Source organism: Choloepus didactylus, chromosome 10 (assembly GCF_015220235.1).
Source record: "Choloepus didactylus isolate mChoDid1 chromosome 10, mChoDid1.pri, whole genome shotgun sequence".
In the NCBI taxonomy this organism is placed as follows: Eukaryota; Metazoa; Chordata; class Mammalia; order Pilosa; family Megalonychidae; genus Choloepus; species Choloepus didactylus.
Window position 1 is genome coordinate 11042887 of NC_051316.1, and position 9117 is coordinate 11052003.

The 9117-nt window shown below is 41.8% G+C and overlaps 1 pseudogene; it reads left to right on the plus strand.

Annotated features, from left to right (window-relative positions):
- The first annotated feature begins 4444 nt into the window (after positions 1-4444).
- Positions 4445-6559, plus strand: LOC119505633 (annotated as a pseudogene).
- The last annotated feature ends 2558 nt before the right edge of the window (positions 6560-9117 follow it).

A 9117-nucleotide genomic window follows, 5' to 3' on the forward strand; every position in this document is an offset into this window, starting at 1 on the left:
AAGGTGTTCAATGTCATTAAGCCACGAGGGACCTACAAATTAAAACCACAGTGAGATACCACTTCACACCCATCAGAATCAGTGAAGTAAAAAGATGACTCCACCAAATGCTGGGGAGGGCACAAAGATACTGGGTCCCCCATGCATTGCTGGTAGGGATGGAAAATGGTACAGCCATGCTGGAAAACAATTCAGCAATTTCTTTTTAAAATGGCAACACGAAACTACCACATGACCTAGAGGAATTGCATTCCAGATATGCATATTCAAATGCTCATACCAGCTTTATTTGGAAGAGCCCTGTGCAAAGAAATAAAGCAATATAGTTTACTGTGGCTAAGAGATTTAAAACAGAATCAAGTTAAACCTTGAAGACACACTTCTGAGTGAAATAAGCCAGACACAAAAAGAGAGATACTGTATGTTACCACTAATGTGAACTCTGTGAAAAATGTAAAATAAATGTTTTATATTGTAGAATGTAGGGGACCTAGAGATAGACAGCTACTAGTGAAGGGGGAACAACAATCTAATAAGAACAGATAAGCTATTGAAGATAATCTTAATGATATGGGAATGCTCAGGAATGATTTTGGTTTGTTAATTTTCTTGGGGTAGGGTAGGAACACGTTGGAAGCAGTGTGGTTATTTTAGCTTATTCGTTTTTCATAATCCTTTGTTTTGTTTGAATTGTTTTGCTTTTCCTTTTGTTTTTTTAATTTTTTGATAAAGTGTTAAAAAAAAAAAAACCGGAATCAAGAGACCATTCAGGAAGTGACTCTTATGCAAATCTCAGCCAGATATCACAACTGCCAAAGTGTGCAAAGCTGAAGCAACAATGTTCCTCAAAACCCTAAAGACATCTGGACACAATAAACAAACCACAAGGTAAAGAACTCAATAAACTATCTAACCTGACAACCATTTGGAAAGCCCTGAATATCCACCAATCGCAAACAACTTACATGATCTTATACTTCTTCTTTAAAAACCCTTGCCTCAGCAGAGAATAAAAATATATTTACAGGGCCCCCTGAGGAGCTGGGGGGAAATGCGGAAGCGTTGGACTTCCTCACCTGGATTGTTGCTGATGTTCTCACAAACATTGAGGACTGACAGTTTGGTGGGCCGAGCCCTCTGTCATGGGTCTTGCCCTTATGGAACTCGTTATTGGAAAGGAGAGGCTAAACCTGCTTATAATTGTGCCTAAGAGTCTCCCCCTGAGTGCCTCTTTGTTGCTCAGATGTGGCCCTCTCTCTCTTTCTCTCTAAGGCACCTCAGCAGGTGAACTCAGTGCCCTCCCCACTACATGAGACCTGACTCCCAGAGGTGTAAATCTCCCTGGCAATGAAGGATATGACTCCTGGGGATCAATCTGGACCTGGCATCGTGGGATTGAGAACATCTTCTTGGCCGAAGAGGGATGCAAAATGAAACGAAATAAAGCTTCAGTGGCTGAGAGATTTCAAACGGAGTTGAGAGGTCACTCTGGTGGACACTCTTACGCACTATATAGATAACACTTTTTAGGTTTCATTGTATTGAAATAGCTAGAAGTAAATACCCAAAACTACCAAACTCCAACCCAGTAGCCTTGATTCTTGAAGACAATTGTATAACAATGTAGCTTACAAGGGGTGACAGTGTGTGATTGTGAAAACCTTGTGGATCACACTTCCTTTATCCAGTGTATGGATGGATGAGTAGGAAAATGGGGACGAAACTAAATGAAAAATAGGGTGGGATGGGGGGCATGATTTGGATGTTCTTTTTTACTTTTATTTTTCATTTTTATTTTTACTCTTTCTGGCATCAGGAAAATGTTCAAAAAATAGATCGGGGTGATGAATGCACAACTATAAGATGGTAATGTGAACAGCTGATTGTACAACATGGATGACTGTATGGTATGTGAATATATCTCAATAAAACTGAATTTAATTTAAAAACAAACAAACAAACAAACAAAAACCCTAGCCTCAGCGACAAGACAGGGCACAATTTGGGTTGCTACTAGAATTGCAATTCTAAGACCCCAATTAAACACCTTTGTTGACTTGCAGCTCAGTGTATTATTTTTCAGTGGACAGTCCCAAACTGGAAACAACCCAGCTGTCCTTCAAATGGTGAATGAATGGTTAAACAAACTGGAAATCCATCCCGTGAAATACTCCTGGGCAATAAAAAGCAGTGAACTGCTGCAACATGCAACAACTGTAACAGTAGCCTTTTGAATATAAACTTAAAACCATAAGCACGCAGTGAGTCTGAGCTCCTAGGCTCACAGAAAAGCAATATGTAGGTGTAAAGGCTGCATCCAGATATGAATACATTTTCGTCTTTCTCCCCAGTCTTGGAGTCACCCTGGACAGGTGTCCCAGAGGATGTAAATCCTAAAGGAAGTAGGAAATAACTGAGATAAGGAACTACTGAAGTTCTCCAGATCTCTGTTACCTGTTACCCAAGATGATTATCTCTCTTTATCCCTAAAGTGTATAAAAGGCAATTGAAAAATCACCACGGGGAGGCAGATTTGGGAAGTTTCCCTTGCCCTTCCACTGGAGTAAATAAACCCCTTTTTCCTCCCCAGCCTGTTTGGTGAGTCTGTGCATTTAAGCAACGAACCCAGATTTGGCGAGGTCTCATCTACACAACCTGGATGGATCCCTGGAGATCTATGCTGAGTGGGAAAAAATCCAATTCCAAAAGCTTATATACTATGTGATGCCATTTATGTAATACTCTCAAAATGACAAAATTACAGAAATAGAGAGAGAGGAGTTGGAGACAGAGGGAAGTGGATGTGTCCACAAAAAGGCAATGGGTGGGATCCCATGGAGAGGCAAGTTGTACTTCCTACGACTGCAAACAAAAAGTTTAATTAAAAAGAAAAAGAAAAGGCTGATGCAGTGACCTTGGCTCTTGAAAAGACAAACAGAGTTTGCATGAGGGACGTGCGGTAATTACTCCAACCCCCTGCCTAATCCAAGACAGAGATGGTCTCAACCCTTGGCCAGGCCCCTCTGCACCCCCAGCCTCAGGGGACATCTCCCGTGCCCTCCACCCAGGCTGTTTCCTCTTGTCCAGACTGCTTGGCCTCATGGCTTATCACCCAAACCAGCTCAAATGTCTCCTCTCTGCTTCCAGAGCAGGGCTCTGGGGACCCTGCTATATTGAGCCTTCTCCTGGGGGCACTTAGCAACTCAGACTACGATCACTCCCCCAGCCCGCAGGAGCCAAGGATGATGTAGACTCAGAGCAGCTGTCACCTCCACTTCCCCATTTTCCGATGAGGAAGCTGAGGTTCCGATGGTGAAGGCCCAGGTCAAGGTCACCTCCTGGAGGAGGGGTGGGCAGAGAGCTGAGAAGACTTCCTGGAGGAGGAGCCAACCCCGCCTAGAGCAGGAGGGTGGGTCCCATTGAATGGAAGTTCAGAGACATTAAAGGGCTCCCTTGTGTCAGTCAACAAATATTGGCTGAACAGTGACCAGGTACAAAAGACTACGCTACAGACTGGAACTGGATAATCTTTGGAGGAACTGGGCTCAGTAATTAACAGCCAGAGGCCAAATCCAGCACTAGCCAGTACGCTATTTTTTTGTACAGCCCACAAGCCAAAAATGTTTTATGCTTTTTTTAATATATTTTTAAGGGGAAGGAAGAAAGGAAAGAAGGAAGGAGGAAGGAAGGAAGGAGGAAGGAGGAAGGGAGGGAAGGAAGGAGGGAGGGAGGGAGGAAGGAAATGCTACAGAGAGAGTACGTGGCTTGCAAAGCCCTTTAGGGGAGTTTCCCTACCCTTGTGCCAGCCAATAGCCACAACTGAAGACACCTAGTAATCTTTTTGCCCTTTACTAGTCTTGAACAAGTTCTTTTTCCCTGGCAGATTGGACAAATTAATTAATACTCTCACTAAAATCTAAGAAATCAGATTTTAGGTGATGGGCAGATAAGAAAGTCAGATGGTGTGGGAGCTCAGGCCCCGATGTGTCTTGAATACTGCCCTCAGCAGTTTGCTTGACCCAGAACAGCTGAGGTTTGACCTAGTCTCCCTGTAATATCAGGTGCTAAATGTAATCTATCCCCGAAACTACCTCCTCCCTGAGACTCTCTGAGATAGTTATCTCTACAATCCTCCACTCTTCCCTATTGATTACAATCACTCCCTCCCTATGTTGCACGACCCTGCTCCCCACCTTAAGCTCACACCTATTGGAATGTCGAGCCCTTCTAATCATCTTTTTCAGCGCCCCCCAAAGTGCTGATTCTTTCCACATTGAGTGCTGAGCAGCTCCTGAATCCACTCAGAGAAGCTCCTGATTTCAGGGCAATGTGACTTGACTTCCCCAAACTGTAGGTAAGCCTCATAATAAAGGCTCATGTCTCAGAACGTGTCCGGTGCTTTCTTTAGTCCTCTGGCTACAAAAGCCCTCCTGGGTCGTGACAGATGGATATAACTGACATCAACACTCCAAAATCAAAGGAGAAACAGCAGTGGACCCCACCGGAGGTCCGCCCCTACATCCTCACCCTGCTCCTCGCTGTCAGCCGTCACATCAATGGCCCTGTCCACAACCTACAGTGGCAGCGTTTGCAAGTCTGCATAAAACCAGCCGCTCGGCTGATTCGGAACACGAGTTCCATTGCTGAACCTTGCACAGACTTCTTCAAACCCGCCTGTGGAAGGTGGGTGAAACGCAACGTCCCTCCTAGAATAGCTCCCATCACAGTAACGTTGACACGTTAAGAGATGAACTGGAAGTTGTTTTGAAGGCTGTCCTTCTGGAACCCAAAACTGAAGATTTAGTAGCAGTGCAGGAAGCAAAAACATTGTACAGGTCTTATAGAAATGAATCTGCTATCGGTGGCAGAGACGGAGAACCTTTACCCAAACTGTCACCAGATACACATGGGTGACCAGTAGCAATAGAAAACTGAGGGCAAACAGATGGTATTTCTTGGACAGCTGAGAAATCTATTGCACAATTGAGCCCTAAATATGGAAAAAAAAAAAGCCCTTAGTAATTTTTTTTTTGGCACCAATGATAAGAACTCTATGAACTGAATAATTTGTATTGACCAACCACGACTCAGCCTCCCTTCCAGAGATGACTATGGATGCACTAGTATATATAAAGAGGCTTGTACAGCATATGTGGATTTTATGATTTCTGGGGATAAATGGATTCATCAAGAAGAAAGACTGCCCATCAATGAAAATCAGCTTTCTTTGGAAATGAATAAACTTATGGAATTGGAAAAAGAAGTTGCCAATGCTACAACTGAACCTGAAAATCAAATAATCCAATGCTTCTTTTATAACAAAATGGCATTGGCCCAGATCCAAAACAATTTCTCATTAGAGATCAATGGGAAGCCATTCAGCCAGCTGAATTTCAAAAATGAAATCACGTCAACTGTGAATATTAGTATTCCAAATGAGGGAGATGTAGTCCTTTATGCTCCAGAATATTGAACCAAACTTAAACTCATTCTTACCAAATATACAGCCAGAGATCTCCAGAATTTAATGTCTTGTTGTTTCATACTGGATCTTGTAAGCAGCCTCAGCCGAAGCTACAAGGAGTCCAGAAATGCTTTCCACAAGGCCCTTTTCGGCACAATATCAGAAACAGCAACTTGGAGACGTTGTGCAAAGTATGTCAGTGGGAATATGGAAAATGCTGTGGGAAGGCTTTATGTGGAAGCGGCATTTGCTGGAGAGAGTAAACACATGACTGAGGATTTGGTTACACAGATTTGGGAAGTTTTTATTCAGACTTTAGATGACCTTACTTAGAAGAGTGCTGAAACAAAAAAAGAAAGCTAAAGGAGAGGCCTTAGCAATTAAGGAAAGGATCAGCTATCCTGATGACATTATTACAAAGGATAGCAAACTGGATAACAAATACCTTGTGTTGAACTACAAGGAGGAGGAAATCTTTGAAAACATTATTCAAAATTTGAAGTTCAGCCAATGTAAACAACGAAAGAAGCTGAGAAAAGGTGGATAAGGAGAGGAGAGAAGTGGGAGCAGCTGTAGACAATGCATTTTATTCTTCAGGTAGAAATCAGGGAGTCTTCCAGCTGGCATTCTGCACCCCCTTCTTCAGTGCCCAGCAGCCTGACTCACTGAACTTTAGGGGCTTCAGCACGGGCCCAGGGGACGAGATCACCCATGGCTTCCGTGACAATGGCAGAAACTTTAACAAGGATGGAGACCTCGCTGATTGGTCGACTCAGCAATCTGCGAACAACTTCAAACTCCAATTCCAATGCATGGGGTACCAGGATGGAAAGTTTTCATGGGACCTGGGAGACCTGTCAAAATTATGATGAAAAGAATGGCAAAGAAAAATCACTTCCTGGAGTCAACCTAAATCACAAAGCGCTGTTCTTCTTGAACTTTGCCCAGGTGTGGTGTGAGGCCTACGGGCTAAAATACGCTGTCAATTCCCTTAAAATCTTGGGACTCTGCAGAACTCCCCTGAATTCTCAGAAGTCTTTCATTGCTGCACAAATTTCATACATGAATTCAGAAAAGCAATGTTGAGTTTGGTGAGCCTCAGAAGAAGCAGTGTACATTTGCCGGCGCCACAAAAATGGGGAACTGTATGTCAGAAAACGAACCATGGAGATCATTGCAATTGTTTGGGGTAATTAACAGAAAGGAGGTACTCTCAGAAGGGTAACTGCTTCTGGACAGTAACAAAAGCAAAGTTAGATAATTCTGGAAAGGATGCAGAGTGCAGACAAGGTCTAATGTCTACCAAATCAATCACTTCTTGCAGTGTAAGTAATGCCTAATCTCTAAAGATGATATTACCATTCATTTCTATTTCTTACATGGTCTTTTCATTTGATGTTGTCCCTCAGAAACAGTATTAGACTGTTGATAGAGACTGGGATTTCTAATCAAAGGGAGAAAGATGATGTTGAAGAATACTTTTGGGGCACCAAAAGCACAGCAGTGACATGATAGTTAAAAATACATTGCCTAGGAGAGGCTAAACCTGCTTATAATTGTGCCTAAGAGTCTCCCCCTTAGTGTCTTTGTTGCTCATATGTGGCCCTCTCTCTCTAACTAAGCCTCCTCGGCAGGTGAACTCACTGCCATCCCCACTACGTGGGACCCAACTCCCAGGGATGTAAATCTCCCTGGCAATGCAGGATATGACTCCCGGGGAGGAATCTGAACCCAGCATCATGGGATTGAGAACACCTTCTTGACCAAAAGGGGGATGCAAAATGAGATGAAATACTTTCAGTGGATGAGAGATTCCAAATGGAGTTGAGAGGTCACTCTGGTGGACATTCTTATGAACTATATAGATAACACTTTTTAGGTTTTAATGTACTGGAATAGCTAGAAGTAAATACCTGAAACTGTCAAACTCTAACCCAATAGCCTGGACTCGAAGATGATTGTATAACAGTGTAGCTTACAAGGGATGACAGTGTGATTGTGAAAACCTTGTGGATCACACTCCCTTTATCCAGTGTATGGATGGATGAGTAGAGAAATGGGGACAAAAACTAAATGAAAAATAGGGTGGGATGTGGGGGATGATTGGGGTGTTCTTTTTTATTTTTATTTTTAGTCTTAATCTGATTTTTTCTGGTGTCAGCAAAATGTTCAAAAATAGATTAGGGTGATGAATGCACAACTATATGATGGTACTGTGAACAGTTGATTGTACACCAAGGATGACTGCATGGTATGTGAATATAGCTCAGTAAAACTGAATTTAAAAAAAAAATACATTACCTAATGTGGTAGTTTGAAGCTGTATGTATCCCAGCAAAGAAGTTATTTTAATCCATTCCTGGGGTGCAGACCTATTGTGGGTGGGACCTTTTGACTTGATTATTTCCATTGAGATGTGACCGAACCTATTCAAGATGGGTCTTTGTCCTCTTACTGGAGTCCTTTATGGGCAGATAAAAGGCAGAAAAGAGCCCTGTGAAGCTGAGAGAGACAGAAGCTAAAGGAGAGAAACACACAAAAGCTCAGAGCAAAGTCACTGAAGCCAGAAGCTGGAAGCAACGAAACCCTGGAGAGAAGGACCAGCTGACATCTCCATGTGCCATCTGACAGAGGAACAAGTTAGCCAGTAGCTGGTCTTTGAGGAGAAAATATCATCCTGTTGATGCCTTAATTTGGATATTTTCAAGGCCTCAGAACTGTGAACTTGTAAGCCACTAAATCCCCATTGTCAAAGCCAATCTAATTCCGGTATATTGCATTCCAGTAGCTTTACCAAACCAAAGCACCTAAGTACTTGCTCTTTGCTTTTATTTGCAACCCTTATGCTCCTTCAAAATCCTTCCAAAGGATCCTTATACATATTGGAGCCATATAGTTTTAAAACAATTTTGCCAATCATCAATTATACATTCTGAGATCATTTTGTTTTAACTCTTAGGGCCAAAATGAACATCTAATATTATTCCTGTTGTACTTGCTTTGACTGATAAGGAGATTCTTGGAGCCCCCAGCAATTTTCTAGATATTTTCTTGCTCTTTCAAAACTGGTCTTCTTAAGAGATTTGTAGTAAGTTATAAACAATAATTTTTGTATTTAATTATTAACTACATGTATGACTAAGTAATTGTTGTTATAGGTAATCATTGAAGTTTTGGTACAGCTCTTTATTCTGAGATAAACAGTTATGAGCCAAGATTTATAAAGTGATGTACAGATGAAGATGTGAGATTTTTTTAACCTATAAATCATATTGATGAAAAGATTTATGGACAAACTTTGGAGGTAAATATTGCCCCTGGACAGATGTTTAGAGAAATATAATACTTCTGGTATACAAGCAGGATTTTCAAAATTAAATCTGTCTGAGTGGAAAAATGGGGACAAAAATTAGATGAAGAATAGGGTGGGATGGAGGGGATGGAAAGATTTAGGTGCTCTTTTTTGCTTTTATTTTTATTTTGGAGTAAGGAAAAGGTTCAAGAATTGATTCTGGTGATGAACACACAAATGTATGATGTTGTGAATAATTGTACACTATGGATGACTGTAGGGTGTGTGAATATATCTCAATAAAACTGTATTTTAAAAAAAGTAAATGAACAATGGGGGGAGGGGAATGGGATGTTTTGGA